The sequence below is a fragment of the Rhinolophus ferrumequinum genome, chromosome 6 (genome assembly GCF_004115265.2).
Source record: "Rhinolophus ferrumequinum isolate MPI-CBG mRhiFer1 chromosome 6, mRhiFer1_v1.p, whole genome shotgun sequence".
NCBI lineage: Eukaryota > Metazoa > Chordata > Mammalia > Chiroptera > Rhinolophidae > Rhinolophus > Rhinolophus ferrumequinum.
In genome coordinates, this window is record NC_046289.1 from 87,119,342 (window position 1) to 87,142,063 (window position 22,722).

Below are 22,722 nucleotides of genomic sequence, written 5' to 3' on the forward strand. Positions count from 1 at the left end.
GAAAATCAGTACAGTCAAGAAAATTCTGGAGGGTGCTGCCTGAAGTGTACAGAATGGCTCTATTTCTCATATACTGCCAATTGTGGCAGGTAATGGCTATGGTGTAGTCAGTGGTCTGTGTGCTGGGTAATATTTCAGCTGTTCAGCTGTCCTTGGGCAGGTTGGTGAAACTGCCCAAGAGCCAGAAAGCCTCTGTGCTTAGGGAATGGTCATGGATATGAGGAAGGTTGGAGCTACGAAGACATATTATTGACAATATTTGAGGGCAATTTTAGGGTCACCATGAGAATCTACATAGCTGTGTACAAAGGAATAAAGTGAGGCAAATTGAGTCTGGAAGAGTTATGTGAGATAAAGGTATGATGAGCGTTAAAGAAAAGAGTGAAATTATTAATCATCAGCTTTGTCACCTAGAGCAGAGTGTGTTTCAAAGGATAGTACCAGTTCTTGGTAGATTTGGCACAGTTCTCTGATTTTCATCCCCAAATTCTTCCAAATACCACAAAAGATGCATTTCACTGTGTTTTTAAGAAATTAAACGTGACATATGTTTAACAAATATGAATGTGGTGACTGATGAGAACTCTAAATTCAATATTATGAGGTAATATTTAAAATAAAAAGTAACCTTTTAAAATAAAAAATAACCATTTTGTTTCCATAGTTGTCCTTATTTCTGCTTGTTTCATCTTCCTGTGAAAAGTGGATGAGTCCCACTTTTTCTTCTTAGTCCCTGCATCTTCCTTTCCTCCTATTTTTTCTTTTTTCCTCCTAGTAATTGCTTTGGCTTTAAACCTTGACTTATGCTATATATTCAAGGCACCACTGTGTATAAACAATTAAAAAGTTGTGCTCTCTGCCCTGTTAGTGTGTTAGAACAGAAAGGTAAGAAAGCTTCTAATAATATAATGTGATAAAGGCTATGTGCTTTGGAAACACAAAAGAGGTAACTTTTGATATTCCATAAAGGAAAGCTACATGAGTGCGGAGAAGGGGGCATTTCAGGAATAGGAAATGCAAGGTTTCAGGCCTGGGGTGTGAAAATGCATTGTGTCTTGGGAGACCTGTTAGTCACTTTTTGTGTTTGGAATATAGAGAGCATATTGGCATGTGCAGCAGCTGAGGTTGGATAAATAGGCAACTAATCATTTTATATTTTATCCTGTGGGTAGTGGAGAGTAATAAGAGTTTTGTAAGCACTGGGTGGGCTTTCTTATTGCTTTTCATGGCTTTACCCAGCATCCCTAAATTAATTAATCCCAGATCCTTACCTGCAGTTCTGACTTTGTTCCTAAGTATCATAATTGTATTTGAAACTGCTGACTTATTATTATCCTGCTGTTACTCAAACTAGTCCAGTTCAAAAGAACTTACTTTGCCCCTTTAAATTATTGCTCCATTTGGGCTCCCTTCCTTGTTTCATGTTGTCATTTCTCCTAAGCCAACTACCCTGAACGTCTTACTGCCATCTTCAATTTTCCGCCTACTTTCAGTTTCCTTGTAGTCCTTTGTTCACCAATCCCACCAGTTTTTCTCCCAAGCGCCTCCCAACCCATTTCCTCATTCCCGTTTGTGCTACCACTTCTATGTAACTTACACTCCCATTCCTTCTCATCTGGACTTTTACAATGGCCTTTTCAATGACCTAGTTACACTGTCATATAGTAAACATAATGGCACCAGAATTTTCTTCCAAAAATATGAATCACATCACATAATCCCTATGCTAAAGCATCTTTAATGGTTCCTCACTTATGGAATAAAGTGCAGCTTCTTTAGGGCTACATTCATGATCATCATTTGTGTTCTTTCTTCCAAAAAAGAATAAAAATATTCCTTTACTTTCCCCCTTTTTTTTTTGCGCGATCTCCTTCCTAATAAATAGTCCTTGTCAAAAATCATCATTCTTAGTACCACCATAATGCTTTCTTAAAAACTCTTGATTTATCATATCTTATATTAAGTTTAACTTTATTCTTTTAATAGATTATACATTTTTAGAAGACAGAGTGTATTCAGTTACTTATTGCTGTGTAACAAACAATCCCCACAGCAGCTTAAAGTAACACACATTTCCTCTCTTACAGTGTCATTAGGTCAGGAATCCAGTTATATCTTTTTATTTTATTTATTTATTATTAGTTTCAGGTATACAAAGCAATGTAATAGTTAGACATTTATACCCCTCACAAAGTGATAACCCCCCCAATCTACTACCCCTGACATCATATATAGCTGTTACAATACCATTGACTATATTCCCTATGCTATACTCCACATCCTGTGGCAATATATATACACACACACACACACACACACACACACATATATGTATATATATATTATAGTTGACATTCAATATTATTCTACTTCAGCTTCAGGTGTACAGTGCAGAGGTCAGGCATCTACACAGTCTATGAATTGATTCCCCCTTATGAGTCCAGTACCCATCTGGCACCCTGTGTAATCTTTAGAACATTATGGATTATATTCCCCAAACTGTATTTCATATCCCTGTGACTATATCCTAACTACTAATTTGAACTTTCTAATCCCTTCACCTTCTTCCCCATCTCAACCCCTCTCTCATCTAGCAACCATCAGTTTTTTCCCTGTATCTGAGTTTATTTCTGTTTTGTTTGCTCATTTATTCTGTTCTTTATATTTCACATGTGAGTGAGATCATATGGTATTTGTCTTTCTTAGTCTGACTTACTTCACTTAGCATAATATACTCAAGATCCATCCATGTTGTTGCAAATGTTAAAGTTTCATTCTTTTTTTATGGCCGAGTAATATTCCATTGTGTAAATGTACCACAGTTTCTTTATCCAATCATTTATCGATGGGCATTTCAGTTTCCATATGTTGGCTATTGTGAATAGCGCTGGAATACAGGTGCATCTTAAGTGCATCTCCAGCAGAGGGTCTCTAACATGCCTGCAATCAGGGTGTCAGCTGGGGCTGTAGTCATCTCAGCTGTTCAGTTGGGGTGGGGTCTGCTTCTGAGCTCAGTAGTTGTCGCAGGATTCGGTTGCTTCCGGATTGTTGGACTGAGGCTTCCATTTCTCACTTGCTGTTGTCCAAGACTGCCCTCAGTTACTTGTCATATGAGTTTCTCTATAGGGTAGTTTACAACATGACAGCTTGCTTTATCAAAGTGAGCAAGAAAAGGAGAGGGAGAAGAAGGGAGAGAGGGGAGGAGAGACAGAAAGTGAAGTCACAGTGTTTATAACCTAATCTTGGCAGTAACATCCCATCACTTTTGCCGTATTCTATTTGTTAGAAGCATTATTACTCATTATTACTAAGTTCAGCTCACACTCAAAAAGAGTGAATTACACAAAGGCATAAATAGTAGGAGGCTGAATGTCACACAGAGCATTTATATTTTCACTCCCCACCTCTGTGATTAATGACTTATGCCTTGCAGCTCTTTAATAACTATTCGGTGAATTGAACTGAAAAACAGTATCCCCGTTTGCAACTCAAATTTATGCTAGTGTTAATACTTTCAGTTAATAATACCCACATTTAGTCAAAATAAGTCAACCCATTTGAAAATTTTAATGTAATAAAAAATGAGGGAAAAAAAGAAAAGATACTAACGTGTTCAGTGGATTTTCAGGGTAGTTCACCAAATGATCTCCCTCACTTCCTTGGTGAAGACGATTATAACCTGCTGGAGAGGCAGGGAGAGAAGATAGTGGGATGGAAATTACCCTCTGTATCACTTCCTCTGAGTTTCACTTGAGATTGTCAACAAAACTATATACTGGAAATTAGTTCTTGATAATTTCTAAATTTTTAAAATGTTTTAACTTTCTTAATTTTATATAATTATATGTTTCTTTAAGCACTTTAAAATTGAAGGAGCTTGCCGAGTTTGAGGTGACTTTTTCTAAAAAGTTGTATAAATTTGAGGTGATAGTTTTGACATTTAATTCTGTCTATAGCTTAAAATTTTCAAAAATAATATAGTTTTCATACATTAGTTTAAAACAGGTAACTATTAATGTCATTTGTATGAGCCAAATACTATTTTGATAGGTATATATGCCCAAGCTTTAGGATTCCCATATATTAGGGAATCCCAATATTAGGATTTTAATATTCCCAAATTTAGCTTCATTGCGTTATAGGTACGTTATTTTTTAACACTTTTGCTGTGACGTTTGGATATGTTTTCCTGTGGCTTGCACTATCAACAACAAAGATGTTTTATATGCCATATTGTATAAGATTTTGTAATAAATTTTTTATGTCATCAATGCCCTTAGATTCTAATTTATCTATACTTATATCTAATTGATGCCACTAAGTATGTTTTGAGTATTTTTCGTTAAAAGTCAATATAATGGTAAATTTATTGCCATATAACAAGGGTTTAAAATAAAAATAATGCCATTCATGTACAAAGCAGCTCAAATGTTATTATTAAATGCACAAAATAATCAAAATATCAACTTTTTATTTTTTGTGGATTTTTGACACATTTTGAAAAAAAAGCTTGAAATCAATTAACACAGTGAAAGGGTTAATTCAGAAATATTATACTTTAATTCCAATGAATTATTTTTGTATGCCTTTTTAATGTTTTAAACAGATTAAAAGAGCATAATGTGAAGAAGAAGAAAAAATTCTTTTAGAAATATTCTTGATTTAGCTTAAAGTTTTATTCATTACGTAGTTCAAAATAACCTCAACTTAATCTTTTTAATGTGTGTATTATCTATTTTTGAAATGTTTGAGACAGAAAGAATAAAGCTTAAGTTCTCAGGAGCAGCCAGATAATTGCACTTTTAATATATAAAACTTTTTTTTTTTAAGCTGGCTACACTGATGAAACATTTTCATTTGAACCTGGCAACTTGTATGTTTGAAAGTTTGTGATGAATAAAATAGTGAATTAAATGAAGGAGAAAAATATTACTCTGTTAAAAAAGTTTATTGGAACCATTAAATATGGATTATAAACAAACAATTTATTTTCCAGGCAGCATGTTACTTTATCAACTTTTCCAGATCCTTATAATTTTCTTCAGATATTTCCTTTCCTTCTCTCATTTTCAGGTGTGATTTTTAATGCATGTTTTTAGATCTGCTTAGAAACATATTATCATGTCTATAATCAGGCTTACAGGTTATATATTTACATTTTATGTCTTTTATCAATTTGAGCTTACTGTTCCAGTCCAAGAATTTGGAAGAAAAAAATAAATTTTAAATTGGTCAGGGATGTTGCTAATTTTACCGCATTTCCAATTGTTCCACTAGTCTCCATAATGAGAGATTAAAGCACAATGTCAAATATGAACTAAATTTCATGTTTTTTAGAGAAAAGTAAAATCTTTTCTAAACATTACTTAGTAATTATATGGTTAGTAAATTATTCAATACTGGCTGTGGAGGATACCTTTTATCACATTACATTTTGATGAAAAATACAAAACGATATTATTAAACTTCTTGAGAAAGAATTTAATTAAAAAGTCTACCCACAAATACCTGTGTTGATTTTCTCCATCTGACCTAATAGTTCAGTTGTTCAAGTTGATCAAAGTGGCTTATAGTATAGAACATTTAAAAATGGTCGTTAGCTGTACTTGGATAATTGATGTATAATTAAATGTTAAAACAGCAGGTTTTATTAGAAGATCAGGTTTCATATGTGTCAGACAGGAGTCAAAGATGACTCCAAGGTTTTGGGCCTGAAAAACTAGAGTGGAAAAGGAGAAGGAAAAGATTGAGAGACAGAGAGTGTGACAAGGCAGGATCAGCAGTTCAATTTGGCATATGTTATGTTTGAGAATTTTACCAGACGTTCAAATGAAGTAGAAATGCAGTTGTATTCATTATATTGAAAATCAGTGAAACTTGCACTTGAAATATGATATGCCCCAATAACTTTCCCAAATAAAAAAACTTAAAACTGATTCTCTTAAAAACATTCTTGCTCTATAATATTTTCCTCTCAAAACCTTTGAAAGTTACACATTGCCTATTACTGAGATATGGTGTGAACTTTGTACTTTATGCCTTGTTCCTATTATTTTGTGGAATTCTCCTTCACCATTCTCTCATCTCCTGCCTCACACACACTCCTTCCCTCCCTTCCTCCCTCCATCCTGTCTCCTGAGATATCACCCCATTCTTTAATACCATTCTTTATGTCATTTCCAATTACTCCTTGAAGTCCTTCCTGATTCTCTTAAGTGAATGCTACTCTATTTTTCTCTCAGTCTTCATTGTTGGTTTGTTCCTGTCTTATGGACCCTGTCTTAATCTTTCCTTATATTAGTTGTTTCTTATCTTTTTTATTAGATCATAAGCTATTTGAAGGCAGGGGTTGGACTTTAGTGATCCTTACGTATTTAGGATCTGGATCAATACCTTGCACATAATAAGTAGTCACCAGATGATTGTTGGATTAAAATGAATGAACTTTTAGCTATGGCTCTGCCACCAATGAGCTGATGTTATCTCAAAAAGGATTTTGGGTACACTTGGCTACAAAGGAGTTTTCACTTTTATGTGGCAAATTAAGAAAATAAAGGAAAGATAGTTTTCTATGTAACTAAAGTATTCAATTTAAAGGGAAATTTCTTTTTCTTTTTTTTTTTTTGGATTGCTGCCCTTACTCCTGTTGAAAGTTAAAATTTCTCCTTTCTTTTATGGTGGTATGAGGTGCTTGTTTATTAGAAGAATAAAGCTTTAGAAACTGTATGTTACTCTCTCCAACTATTTTTCATTTTTTTATTTTGTTTTTTACTGGTCTGTGATATGTGAAATTTTGGGAACTAATGATCTAGAGTGTTTGTGTATTCCAAGATCACCGGACAAAAGGGTTGAGGGATTTCAGTGAAACTAAATATGGTGACAGAATAGTGGACTAAAATAAAGGAAAAGTAATGGCAGCACTAGCATTCCTAATAACTAGCCATGTAACATCCGCCTCGGCCCTATGCAATTAAGATAATGCAATTAAGATTACCTTTCAAGGTAGTTATGAGATAGACCCTTGTAAGTTATCAAATTGTGAAATGTTTTTGTTTTTAGGGTAGTCTAAAAAGAAGGGGTTGTATATTAGTTACTCGTATTGTTTCTTTGTATGTTTAATGTCAATAGTATTTTATTTAGAGCCTTTTATAACCCAGAAAAAAACCCCATGCCTTTCCCAGGATCTGAATTACAAATTGTTCCTTATCCTTCTGGTGACATTGATTTGATTACATATTGTAAACTGTCCGTAGAATTTTTATAGTCAGATTAAAATGAAATAATAGTGTCAGCATCAGAATGCCAGTGGTAGGTATTTGTATAAGTGATTCCAGCTTGGAGGATATACATACTGACACTAGATTTGGGTAGGCTTTGGTAGTGAGACAGGTGAACTTTAAGCCTGAAGCTTGCTTATGAGGATATTCTATATGAAAGATTATTTCTGTAATGCAACATTGCCTTTCACTTTGCATGAATCTCATCAAATCAAATGAAAGTGATTGCATTAATTCCCTAAGTGATTGCACATCTACTGTGTGTGGAGACATGTTGCCAAAATACTGCATTGCAGGAGTACTTGTAAAATCCCAGAGTAAAGTAGGGTTAGAGCCAGAAGGGTAAATTGGCCACTTTTTCCTCTCTCCTCTGTCATTGTCATTAAAAAAAAAATAAAAATGAAAAAAGATACTGCACAAGCCAGACATGTTTTAAAGTTGAAGAAATTATTTTTGCCCCCTCTGTCTTTCCGTAATGGCTAAATACAGTTTCCTATAAGCAATAGTTTTTTCCGTTTTTCACCTCTCAGGCCCAGTGGCCTCTGCTGCTGTCTGGCTTTGTACAGACTGCTAATGAGGTACCACCCCTTCTTCCTTTCCAGGAAGTGAGTGCCACAAACTCCTAAATGCACCTTTTATCCTTTGCTTCTGGTCTAGTAAAACTTCACTGTTTAGGGCAGTTGATCACAGCTAGATGTTAAGAAAGAGCAGTAAAATAAATTCACACAAAGATGCCATTGGTAATGGCTGACAAGGGGTTAAGTATCGCAAGTTCTATTTGTAAAACCAAAAGGGACTGGCCAATGTTGGGCTCACAGGAAAGCGATTCTGATAGAGCTCTTTCTTGAGCTATCAGAAATCATCCACCACATACCGTGCGTGTTTCCCCGAAAATAAGACCTTGCCAGACAATCAGCTCTAATGCATCATTTGGAGCAAAAATTAATATAAGACCCGGTCTTATTTTACGATAAGACCGGGTCTTATATAATATAATATAATATAATAAAATTAATATAATATAATATAGTATAATATAATATAATACTGGGTCTTATTTTACTATAAGACTGGTTATAACACAATACAATACAATACAATACAATACAATACAATACAATACAATACAACACAATATAATACAATACCAGGTCTTATATTAATTTTTGCTCCAAAAGACGCATTAGAGCTGATTGTCTGGCTGGGTCTTATTTTCGGGGAAACATGGTATCAGCTTAACATGAGATGTAGCCTGTCTTCCTAAAGTGAAACTAAAATGGGTTAGTGCATAATAAACAGAGAAATTACTCTGAATCTAAAGTGAAACTTGTCTATAGAGAAGACCCTTAAACTGGAAGATGAATGGAAACCCCATCTAATCCACCAGTAAAGGCAAAATGAGAACCCTAGCTGGGTTTAAAACAGTGATTTGAAAAGGGGTCCTGGTCCACATCCTTTTAAAACAAGTGATAGGACATCAAAAGGAACAAAAAATGAAATGAAGGTCAGGGAATTGATGGTTTTGAATATGTCAAGCTCTTAATTATTATTTATGAAACATATTAAACACAGGGAAGGATAAAAGTGAAGTACCTGACTCCTGAATAAGAAGGCTCACTCTCTAGGGAGCAGATCTGCAACCAGAGATTTACTTTATAAATATGTAATAAATGCTATGATAGGAGTTAGTACAAGGTATTCTGAGAGGTTAAAGTAGTACTAGTATAGGCTGGAGTAACAAAACATAGGGCAATATTCTGGAAATATTATTTGGGAAACTGACATTAACTGAGTTTTAGGAGGTTGATTAAAAGGGTTAACTAGAGGCATAAAAAAGATCTCTCCTACTGTCTTGCTCTCTATCTTAATTGGAAAGTCATTCACCCTGAGTTAGTCGTTTTTTTAAAGTATTCTCAAGCTCACGTGCATATTACAAAATAAATTAAAGGTTGGAAAAGCAATGGAATAAAAGATAAAAAGTTTTCAGATTCCTTTTGACTGCCCAACTGTGTGTACATTTTGGTAATTATGGGCTCAATTGCTCATGTGTATGTTTCTACCATTCCCACAAATCATGGTTAAAGGTGAAGAGCATAGTAAGCTCAGCCAAAAAGAAACTATTTAAAGTGATTCAGCACTCATTAACTACAAAAAACTTTAAATGAAAAAACAAGTTAGGTAAATTATGAACATGGATTCAAGACACAGAGGTGAATGTGCAATACAGTCCATAATCGGGGTTCTCATACTGCATTGGGTTGACAGTAATGAGCAAGGTATAGAAACTCCAGGGTGAAATTTTTATATCTATACAGAGAATAAATTTTACGGAAGGATTTAGGAAAATGTAATAAAACATATGCAGGCATACAAAGCAATCTATGATAAGCTGAGATAACACACACACACACACACACACACACACACACACACACACACACACACCACAGACATCTCCTCCTTTACTTCGTTGGTTTATTTAGGTAGAACAATTTGAAAAATATCTAAAAGACTAAGACACAGAGGGAAACAGTAAAGCGCTCAGTATTTGATTATCTTTATTGTACCTCCTTTTTCTACATTGTTTATAAATTGTTCAAAGTGCTGTTCAATTCAGAGCACACATTCTGACTCATCATTGATCTCTCACTCCTTGTAATTGCTTCATTTTAAAGGTCTTTTAGAAAAGAACATTTGACTTACTCCATTTAGCTTTCTTTTGGCTGACATTTGCTTTCATTCTGTCTTTTGTCATTTTCAGCCATCACACAAGCTTATGGAACAGGTATGAAAAAATAAATATAAAGAAAGACTGTTCAGCTGATGTCACTCAAAGGACTAACTCTTGGCCTAAATGTTATTTTGGGGTGGATTATGACATGTAGTATTTTGACATGACTCTGACTAAGCTGGAGAATTTAAGAACAAAATAACAATGTAGGGATAGCTACTCCACAATCCCTGACCTAGAAGCAACATGTTCTATTAGACAGATTGACACAAGCCTTATTAAGTGGGCGTAGGGCTGAAAGCATAGAGTATCATCATTCAGTATTGCTTCTCTCCACATTTGAGTTTCCAAGTGTATTCCATTTGAGTCTGATAACCAATGTCAAGTACCTCTCTTATAAAAAATGTAGAATTAATGATGCCAGAATTGAGCAGCTCTTCTGGGTTAGCATCATTTTCCACCGCTATCTCTTCTTTCCTATATTGTTCTGTGTTTTGAAAAAAATAATAAAGAGTAGGGTATGTAAATATGTAATTAATCACTGAGAAAGAAAATCTCCCTGCCTCCCCTCTCCCCCACACAAATATCTATAATACAAATTCAAGTGCAGAAGGATAAATATAGCTGTGTGTTCACCCAAAGCAATGCCCTTACAATGACTGTTTACAATTACACTGGCATTTCTGGTCAAGATGCTAGAGTAGGTAAGCACTATACTTTCCTTCTTTCATCACCACATCAGAATTACAATTAAACTACAGAACAACCATCATTGAGAATTGCCTGAAGTCTAGTTGGACAGAAGTCTTACAACTATGGATATACAAAAGAAGCCACATTGAAACTGGTAGGAGGTGTGGAGAGGCAGAACAGTCTGGTCACCAAACCCACATGTGGTTGTTAAAAATCAGGAGGGGTATCTTGGTTGCAGAGGTCCCTCCTGGGTAGTGAGGGGTCCCATCCCTACACCAAGAGGCCAACACAGAGCACCAGTGCTGGGAAGAGGAACCCCCATAACATCTGGCTGTGAAAATCAGAGGAGATTGTGGTTGAGTGAGACAGACAGCAACTGGAATCCTAGGAGATCCTCTTAAAGGACCTGTGCATGGACTTACTTGCTGAAGGACTCACTCACTCTGAGCTCCAGTGCTAGAGAGCTCGAAAGTCACCAGGGACATGTGAAGAGGACCTGAATGGTCTGGTTTCAGAGCGAGTTCTGAAGGGGAAGCCTTCTCCAGGACAGAGGAGCTGGCAGAAGACATTATTTCTTTGTTGAATCCCTCCTCTCTGCCAGTGTGCAAATTCAGGTGGCTGCCATATCTGAAACTCCATCAACCTGGCTAGCACTTTTTCTGCTCTGACCTGATGATTCCCTGAGACCCTGCCCCATCCAACTTTTGGGCACACCCAAGCCATTTCCAGTGGCTTTTCTGTACAAGTGGCCTGTCCTGGCTTATGCTCTAGACTTTCCTGAAATCTCTCAAAGGTTCACAAAACCCAAACAAGCAGCATCTGGCTTTGATGTGTCCCATATCTCTTGTTGAGCAGCCCCAAGCCTAGCACTAGGATAGCTGGCCTCAGTTCATGGCTTGGCCTCTTGAGGCACCTCTGATGCCAACGTGGGTAGCAGCCATCTGTAGATTGCTTTGTGGATCATGCCAGGAGGCTCCAGGCAGGACACAGGCTTTGACTGAACGTGGCCTGAGGTGTGGCCTGTCCGAGGATGCCTGCGGCTGGCATGCCTGGTGGCCAGCTTTGGACTGAGCCAGAGCATCACCCAGCTCCCTCCAAGGATGACATAACCAAAGGGCAAACTGGGCAGGCACCAGAGCCCTACGAAAGTGAATCTTGCTATGTGGAGTCAGCTCCCACACAACAGCTTCTCCTTTGTAGTCACAGACAGTCCTCCCAGCCAATCAGCCTAAGAATCAATCCCTCCCATTGACATGCAAACAGCAATGAAGGCTCAAATACAACAGGAGGGCACAAACAACGCACACATGTGACAAATCTGGAACACCTGTCTTAGGTGACGAGGGAATCTGTGCTGCAGGGCTCCATAGGACTCATACTACATAAGGTTACTCTACTAAGACTGAGGGACATAGTAGCCCTACCTAATACATAGAAACAAACACAGGCAGGCATAATGGGGAGACAAAGATGTTCCAAATGAAAGAACAGAACAAAGCTCAATAAATAAATAAATAAATAAGAAACAAACAAACATAACAGAGACAACCAATCTACCAGATACAGAGTTCAAAACACTGGTTAGAAGGCTGCTCAATGATATCAGGGAGAACTTCAACAACAAGAAAGGAAATATAAAAATGGAGATAGAAAACAAAAAAGTACCAGTAGAAATAAGGAATACAATAACTGAAAAGAATAGAGGAAATCAACAGATTAGATGAAGCAGAGGATCAAATCAATGATGTAGAAGATAAGGTAGCAGAAAACATCCAATCAGAAGAGCAAAATGAAAAAAACGTAAAAAAATTGAGGATTGTTTAAGGGGCCTATGGGACAACATGAAGCATATGAATATTTGCATCATTGGGGTACCAGAGGAGAAGAGAGAAAGCAAGGAATTGAAAACCTATTTGAAGAAATAATGATGGGAAACTTCCCTAATGTGGTAAAGGAAATATACATATAAGCCCAGAAAGTACAGAGAGACCCAAACAAGATGAGCCCAAAGAGGCCCACACCAAGACACATCATCATTAAAATGCCAAAGGTTAAAGACAAAATGAAAATCTTAAAAGCAACAAAAGAAAAGCAGTTAGGGAGCTCCCATAAGACTGTCAGCTGATTTCTCAAGAGAAACTTTGCAGGCCAGAAGGGGTTGGCAAGAAATATCAAAGTAATGAAAAGCAAGGACCTACAACTAAGATTATGCTACCCAGCAAAACTATCATTTAGAATCAAAGGACAGACAAAGAGCTTCCCAGACAAGAAAAAGCTAAAGGATTTCATCACCACCAAACCACTATTACAAAGATTGCTAGAGGGACTTCTTTAAAATGAAAAAAAAAAAAAAAAAAGATTAAAATAAATATGAATAATAATATAGAAATAACTACATATTTATCAACAATTGCTTTCAATGTAAATGGATGAAATGCTCCAATCAAAAGATAGTGTGGCTGAATGGATAAGAAAACAAAACCCTTACATATGCTGCCTACAAATGACTCACTTCAGATCAAAAAACACACACATACTGAAAATGAAGGGATGGAAAAAGATATTTCATAAAAATGGAAGCAAAAGAAAAGAAAGAGCTGGGGTAGCAATACTTATACCAGACAAAATAGACTTTAAAACAATAAGAGACAAAAACTAAGAACCCCCCCCCCAAAAAAAAAAAAAAAGACAAAGAAGGACTCAATAATGCCACTTTTGGGGATTTACCCTGAGAAACCCAAAATTCTACTTTAAGGGTATGTGCACATCCATATGTTCATTGCAGCATTGTTTACAACGACCAAGATGTGGAGGCAGTTTGAGTGTAGATGGATGAATGGATAAAGAGGAGGTGGTACATACATACATTGAAATATTGCTCAGCCATACAAGGAATGGGTTCTTGCCATCTCTGGTAGCATTGGTGGACTTGGAAGGCATTGTGCTGAGTGGAGTACGTCAGACAGAGAAAGACAGATGCAATGTGATTTCATTTATATGTGAAATCTAAAGAACAAAATAAACAAACAAATGAAAGAGAAACAAACTCATAAATACAGCGAACATTTTGATGGCTGCCAGATGGGAGGAGTGTTAGGCGGGTGGGTGAAAAAGGGGAAGAGATCAAGAAGTACAAATTTGTAATTACAAAGTAATCATGGGGATGTACAGTATAGCATAAGGAATATAGTCAGTAATACTGTAATAACTAGGTATGGTGTCAGATGGATACTAGATTTATCAGGGAGGGTTTAGGGGCCAAGGTGAAAAAGTGAAGGAATTAAGAAGTACAAATTGGTAGTTACAAAATAGTCGTGGGGATGTAAAATATAGGATAGGGAATATAGTCAATAATGTGGTAAAAACTATGTATAGTGTCTGGTGGTACGATTCTAGTCACAGGGTTCACTTCTTAAATTATATAAATATCTAACCATTATGCTATTTACCTGAAATTAATATAAAATAATACTGAGTATCAACTGTAATTGAAATATTAATAAAGGGGGGCAAAAAGTGAAGGGAACAAGACGTTCAAATTTCCAGTATGAAATAAATAAGTCATTGTGGTGTAATGTGCAGCATAGATAATATAGTCAATGTTATTGAGATAGTGTGATACAGTGTCAGATGTTTGCTAGATTTATAATGTGATCATGTCTTTAGTTATGTAAATGTTGAATAACTATGGTGTACATTTGAAACTAATATATGTTAGCTATATTTTAATAAAATTTTAAAAAATTATACTGACAATGAACATTATAAAATAAAATTAAAATAATTTCATTTACTATAACATCAGAAATAATAACATACTTAGAAATAAATTTAACAAAGAAATGCAAGACTAATATTTTGAAAACTACAAAACATTATTGAAAGAAATGAAAGAAAGCCTACATAAGTGGAAATATATCTCATGATATTGGAATGGAAGATTTAATATTGTTAAAATGAAATGCTTTCCAAATTGGCCTACAGGTTGAACACAATCCCTTTAGAAATCTTGGCTAATGTTTTTGAAGAAATTCACAAGGTGATATTAAAATTAATACAGAAATGCAAGAGACTCAGAATACCCAGATAATCTTGAAAAAGAAGAGCAAAGTTGGAGGACTTACATTTGCCAACATCAAAACTTAGTGCAATGATAGAAGAAAATGTGAACCAATTTTTGCAACTTTGAGTTAGGCTATGGTTTCCTAGATATGGTACTCAAAAAACACAAACTACAAAAGAAAAACAGGCAAATTGGACTTCATGAAAAATCAAATATGTATATTTCAATTGATGCCACTAAGTAAGTGCATACAGCACACAAAGGAAGAAAATATTTGGAAATCATGCATCTGTTTAGGTCTAGTATGCAGTATATATAAAGAACACTTACAATTCAATAATAAAAAGGCAAACAACCTAATTTAAAAATGGGCAAAGGACTTGTATAGCTAATACTACAAAGAACATATATGGCTCACAAATACTACATGAAAAAAATACTCAACATCATTAGTCATTAGGCAAAAGCAAATGAAAAAACTACAGTGAAATGCCATTTGAAACTCAGTAGGATTGCTAAAATAAAATTTTTTTGAAAAGACAGACAATAAAGTATTGACAAGGATGTAGAGACATTGAAATCCTTATACATTGCTTTCGGGATTGTACAATGGCTAATACCATTGGAAAAACAGTTTGGATGTTCCTAAAAATGTTAAACCTAGACTTAGCATGTAATCTAGCAATTCTACTCCTAGATATACACTCAATAGAAATGAAAACATGTGTGCATTTAAAAACTTTAATAAGAATGCTTATAGCAACATTATTCATAATAACCAAAAAGTGGAAACCACCTAAATGTCCACCAACTGATTAGTGGATAAATTTGGTATATCCATATAATGGCGTATTATTAGGTAATCAAAAGGAAGCACATACTGAAATGTGCTGCAACATGGATGATACTTTAAAACAATATGCTAAGTGAAAGGGAACAGTCACAAAGAGGTCACATTTGTATTATTCCATTAATATGAAATGTCCAGAGTAAGTAATCCACAGGAACAGAAGATACAATTAAGTTCGCAAACTCATCCTAGAAAAAGTGCTGTATACCTCCTGAATATCACTATGGTCACCTTCGAAGTACTCCCCTTGGGAAGCTATGCACTGACGCCAGCGCCTAGTCCACCCTTCAAAGCAATTCTGGAATTCTTTTTCTGGACTGGCCATCCGAGCTGTCGTCATATTACCCTTACTGTCCTGAATGTCATCCAAATGTCTTCCTTTCAATATTTCCTCTGTTTTCGGATAAAGAAAGAAGTCATTGGGGGCCAGATCAGGTGAGTAGGGAGAGTGTTCCAGTATAGTTATTTGTTTACTGGCTAAAACCTCCCTCACAGACAGGGCCGTGTGAGCTGGTATATTGTCATGATGCAAGAGCCATCAACTGTTGGCAAAAAGTTCAGGTCGTCTAACTTTTTCACACAGCCTTTTCAACACTTCCAAACAGTAAACATGGTTAACTGTTTGTCCAGTTGGTACAAATTCATAATGACTAATCCCTCGGTATCAAAAAATGGTAGCAACATCATTGCAACAAGTTCGGGAACTTAATTGTCAGACCTCATAGACTTATGGTTGTCAGGGGAGGGGTAGGTAAGAATGGGAGGTGAGAATGGGACCTGCCTTCTAATGGATGAAGGAGTTGTTTTGAGGGTGATGAAAATATTCTAAAATTAGTTGTAAAGTTTGCAAAACCCTGTGAATCTACTAATAAAGACCATTGAATTATACACATTAAGAGTGTGAATTTTGTAGAATATGAATTATATCTCAATAAATTTGTTATAAAACAGATAATATAACAAAAAACAAAGATTATAAAACTCAAATGAGAATAAAATTACATATTGCTCTCCTTTTTAAGAGTTCATAAAATATATTTATATTCCTTTTTCCATTTTGATACGGATCCCCCAATGGTTTGGACAGCACATGTTATGGATGAGGAAACATACACAAAATGGTTCACTTATTACATTGTGAAATTTACTTAGTTCTATAGGCAAAGTCATGTTTTGGAAATCCCTAGGCTCCATTTAAAACACAAAATTTCGTATTTCACTAGTCTCTTTTATTGTTATTCTGTCTAATCTTGGATTTAAAAAATACATTCTGTCTTTTTAAAAAAGACTATAATGGAACTCGTGGTCACTTAATTCAGTTCTTTTGTTTTATGTATAAGGACACTGAAGCCCAGAAGAGTTAAATCCAACATTTGAGTACAAGAGCTGGGTCTGGGTCTAGATGCTGCGTATTTCCTCAGGTCAAGTGAATAGAGCACTGTACTGGGAGAAAAAGATCTAAATTGTCACTTATTAGCTGCCCCATTTGTAACATTGACCTAAACCCTTATGACATCTTCAACTGGGGTGTGTGTGTGTGTGTGTGTGTGTGTGTGTGTGTGTATTTGAAGATGTTCAATGAAAAACAATGAGTGTATACATATGCATTTCATTGAACATTAAACATGTTAAGTATTAAAAAGGTTAATATTAAATATGAACGTTAAACAAATGAAAGCACAATAAAGCATTCTAATGAAATTATCGTATTTGGAAGTATTCCCATATTTATGCGTATCATAGTATTTCAGAAGCCCTCACAATTTTCATAAATGTATGGTAATAGTCGATGCTTATTGAGTACACCAAAGAGGTTAGACCTCGAACACTTTCCATGTAGGACATTGCAATCAAAGTTTTGACTAATTTAAAAGTTTTGTAGTTGCCATTGATTTTGGAAATTGACCACATTGACGAGTTTTCTTTATATGAGTGTTGCTATAAAAATATTGACAAGCCCCTTTACTTCTTTTCTTAATTCATTGCCTCTGTTTTTCTTTAGTTTCAGTTCTTTATTGGTTGCTGTTATTTTATTTTGCTTTCTTGTCTCACCTCTCTTTGTATTGCCATTCTAGTAGTATTTACAATGGCACTCCTTTTTGAAATATCTCACTAACCAGGCTCCCTAGGGCATACTTATTTCTTCTAGTTTCCTCTTTTTTCAAACATCGTCTTGCTTGTGCTCAGTCAGATCAATATGCTTAGCCAATTCTTTCAATACTCTTCATTGTCATGGAACTCAGGTTTCATTTTAGAGTTTTTCACTTACACCTCTATTTGCTTTCCTCTCACACAGACAGAGATAATACAATTCCTTCAAAGCTTGCATGTTGAAGGAGTGTATACTGAAAGAGGGGTTTCCTTGGAAACACTAAATATGGAAAGCCTTTATATCTTCCTGCTCATCAGCTAGTGGATTGACAGCTGTTTCTCTGTAGAAATGGTCAGTTCATTGCAGAAAACTATGCACATTGTTAATAGTAAAATGCACAGAAAATTTAAGTTGCTTCACTGGATACAGTAATGAGGAAGAGGAAACTTAATGGACTTCACAGGTAGAATAAAACATTTGTTTTAAAAACCTTAAAAATCTTACATTGGAATATAAATTCTATCTTGGTTTCTTCATAAAGGGTTTGCATTTATTTAGATGGATTTGATGAAGTAAAATTATTTCACATTTATCTTTGTCTCCTACCATCATTATTAATTGAATATAAAATAATGTGATTTTTGCTGATGCTTTTTCATACTGGGTTCTTATTGGAATAAAGTACAATCATAATTCATGCTTATACAAAGATAGATTATGCTTCTTGCATACTTATGAATTTGTTGATAGATTAAAAATCAACATGAAATTATTTTATTCTTTCTTTACTCATTTCATAGAAAAGATAACATATGATGCAAATGGCTTTAGCGAACTAGATGGACTCCCTTGTGTTTGTAATAGTATTTGCATAGGATTCTTCAAGTTAACTCTTTAGATTTATTTTATTATAGCTTTTCTCCTTTTTCTATCTTTCTTATAAGCTATTGGCTAGATTGTATATTTAGCTAATTTAGTAAATGAGAGAGAGTGTCTATACGATACAATGAATATGTCACTTTAGAAAACACTTTGTTTTATTAATTTTTTATTTAACCTTTATTAAATTTATTGAGGTGACATTGGTTAGTAAAATTACATAGGTTTCCAGTGTACATTTCTATAATACATCATCTATATGTTGCATTGTGTGTTCACCACCCAGAGTCAGTTCTCCTTCCATCACCATATATTTGATCCCTTTTACCCTCAACTACCAGCCCCCTCCCCTCTTACCCTCTGGTAACCACTAAACTGTTGTCTGTGTCTATGAGTTTTTGTTTGTTTGTCTTGTTCCTTTGTTGCTTTCAGTTTTATATTCCACATATGGGTGAAATCATATGGACTCAACCTTTTCTGTCTGACTTATTTTGCTTAGCAGGATAATCTCAAAGTCCATCCATCTTGTTGTAAATGACAGTATTTCATCTATTCTATGGCTGAGTAATATTCCATTGTATATATGTACTACATCTTCTTTATCCAATCTTCTGTTGAAGGACACTTTGATTGTTTCCATGTCTTAGCCACTGTGAATAGCGCTGCAGTGAACATAGGGGTACATACATCTCTACAGATAAATGTTTACAGATTTTTTGGGGGGATATCCAGGAGAGGGATTGCTGGGTCGTATGGCAGTTCTATTCTTAGTTTTTTCAGGGACCTCCATACTGCAGAAAACATTTTAAAATATCAAGTGAGATAGCATCTATACAATACAAAGCAGTCAATAAATATATGTATAATTTTAATCAACACCTAATAATGTCAAACTATTTAAAGAAGAAAGAACCTTCACCCAAAACTCCTAATAATCTAATCTATATATTCATGTTTCATTTGTCTGAAGTGGGAGTTAGACCGAAAATCCAGTCCAGACTTAAGGACTGGAACAAATAGCAATGCGGGCGTGGCTCTTGGAATTTAAAAAAATAAAAGGTATTTTGTGGCTTTCGGTCCATGTGCACCCCTTCATTTTGGTAGCTCTTTATTCTACGGGCTCCCATTAAGAACAGTGGCTTTAAGCTTAAATTATGTAGACCTTATAATGGCATTTCTACTGAGAATTGTAATTTGTCTCTCCCATTTATTTCTGTACAAAATCATAGAAATATACTTTCAGTATAGAGAATTCCCCCCCTAAATTTGGAGGAGAATATTTTCCGTAATATTTTCCCACCAGTTCAGCACACTGAGGAACGCTGTTCTCTGTCAAACCAATTCAGCATTAATTGCCATGTGTCTTGGGTTCAGAGCTCTCAATTTCCTCTTTAACCAGCTATGTCAATGTCTCTTCATCCTCTTGTCCTGGGTGATTTATGAACCCATCGTCTGGCCTGCACTTGCTCTCCTAACGCTCATTTCTAACATCTCTGCAGCTTGGTGGTGAAACCCATTGGTTAGGATCCCATCAGTGCTGAGCAGCTTCCAGGCAGAAGTAGAGTGGTGTCATGCCGGGGGCTGAACTGCGTAAGGCAGCAGGGGAATGGGGCCATCTGGCTCACAGGCACAGCATAATGCTGCATTCTAGCACCAGGAAATACAGAGGTTATTTCGGCTGTCACATATACAGTCCAGGCAGCACCTGGTTCACACTAGACATTTCTATGACTCTGCTACTCCTTCCGCATCATCCCTTGAAGTTTGCAGTACCAGGCACTGCACAAAGTACCAATAGGACCATAATCATTCCAGGACCTTGTAGCCTTTCTAAACCCTGAGACCTGCTTTTATGTCAAGAATGAACTACGTATACCATGCCTCTATACTCTAGAGATGGTAGCCTGAATCCTTTCTTTTTTTGGATCCTTTATTCGGGTGTTTCTTCTTCTAAACTGGGAGAGACTCCCTTCTGAAACTATTACTTTATTTTATGGTTTAGTAGAATAGTGAATAAGTTTGGAATAGGGCCTAGCAGCTGTGACAGAGGGCAAGGTGGGGGCTTCTCAAATCATCCTGTCCCCGTACCCCCTGGATTGGGTATCCTTGATTATAGCATTGTTAATCATACTACCTATTCCATATAAGTTCTGAGTTACCTGTTAGGTCCAACGAGAGTGAGACATGACTTGGAAGTAGAACCCAGGTGAACCTGGGAGGGAGATTGCCTCTGCTGCAATTGCCACCCAGAACTGTGCACGAAGAAAAGCCAGAAAGTGCAAAGGACAGTAATCGTGTGGCCAGAAGGCTTGGCTTTCTGGGCTCCCAGGTCCATGGGTATTTCTATGAATCCCACCACAGCTGAGAATTCTATGAGAAAGAACCAGCTCATATCTGTAGTCAACCCTGCATCCACACCCTGGTCCCAAGTCTTTATGAAAAGGTTGCCTATGTCGGGGTGTTCCACACCTATACTCTCCTGAATTTCCTTCATCATGCCTATGACTTAGCATTGGGATGATGGGTAATGGTTTAAGGAGGGTATTTGGCAGATGTGGCAAATCTTCTGTTTTAATATGTCACTCCTGAAACAACACGTGTCTTCCCAGAAGTTCTCTCTCAGATTCCATACCCTGATCCTAGTGGTAGCAGGATATCCAGGTAGCTTGGTGGTCTCATCCTTATATTGGTCCTTTTTTGTTTTGTACTTATCAATCCTGTTGACTCTTCCAAGAGCAGGGCCATATTATCATCCAAGTTATCAAGTTCATGTTTGAGAAATGGTAACAACAATATACAGGAATTTGTTTATGATACTTTTAGTTTGGTTTCTTCTTGTACCTGCAAACAAGTAATGAAGAAGATACATATAAAGCATACTTGAAGAGTATAAGTTCTCATTATCTCCCTTTGTTTTTTTTGAAGTCTGCACATCCAGAGTCTGGTGGTCTCTGAAGCTTGTGCAGAGGGCAGCATCTGCCAAGTCAGTTGAATTTGTTGCCTTTTATAATATTTCGGGTCAATGACAGTACGAACCACTTCTTTCCACCTATTACCATCTAAGAAAATTCAAGTATATTGTATCACGCTCTATTCCTTACTATGTTATCAGGCCTACACAAGATTTGGTGCAGCAAACCTGGCTATGGCCTATGACACATGACCACTTTGGACAAGTCTCTGGCAAGTGGGATCAATGGAACTGCTTTGAAACAAATTAGGGCTACCTCTGCAGCTGGGTTGATCAGCTTTACATGCGGCACCATCCCTGGGCTCTGCTGGAGAAGAATGGATTCTTGATAAAATCAGGGAAGGATGAATGCTGGAATGCAGCGATGAAGTGAGCACTACTGGAGGATGAGGGGTGCTGCTGCTTGTTTTCAGGCTCAAGATTTTCACCCAGGTTCTGGATAAGATGTTCAAGTGCTATTCCAAATGCCACCCATACTTCTGGTGCTTTCTTCTCCAGAATAGGTAGAAAAAGAGTGTCCACTCTTATTAGTGTTAGTATTTTAGGGGTTACTAATTCCATTAAGGTGACAGAGAAGGGAAGCATCTCTTTTAATTTTATATACACTTTTATTCAGAAATTTGGGTCAGGATGGATTCTGTGATCAGCATCATCTAAGTTTTGCTGGCTTGGTTATATTTGTAAAACATCCAGTACATTAGTAATGCCATAAAGCTTATATTTGCTACATTACATGCATGTATTCATTATGTATCATTATTTTCAACCATATGCAACAGATGTTTTCTTTCAATGAAATAACTAAATTATTTTACATCAACTTATGCTTTAAAGAATAAAATTAAAGTGTGATATAGATATGCACATATACACATGTAACAACATGCGCAGACAGCATACCAGGAGTTAACAAGAATTGGGAAGGTGCAGAAATCTTAAAGCCATTTATGATAACTTGAAATATAATACATTTATTTCCTTATAGTCTTCTATTAATGGAACTCTACATTTATGAAAAACTGTATGTGTCATTTAAGCATATATTTTTGTTTTATGAAAAATGGCCTTCGGAAGGTGGAAATGACTAGAAAGAAAGGAGCATTGCTTAATAAAAGATGGGATAGAAAATACAGGCCTTCTTATAGCTGAGATGATGAAAAGTATAG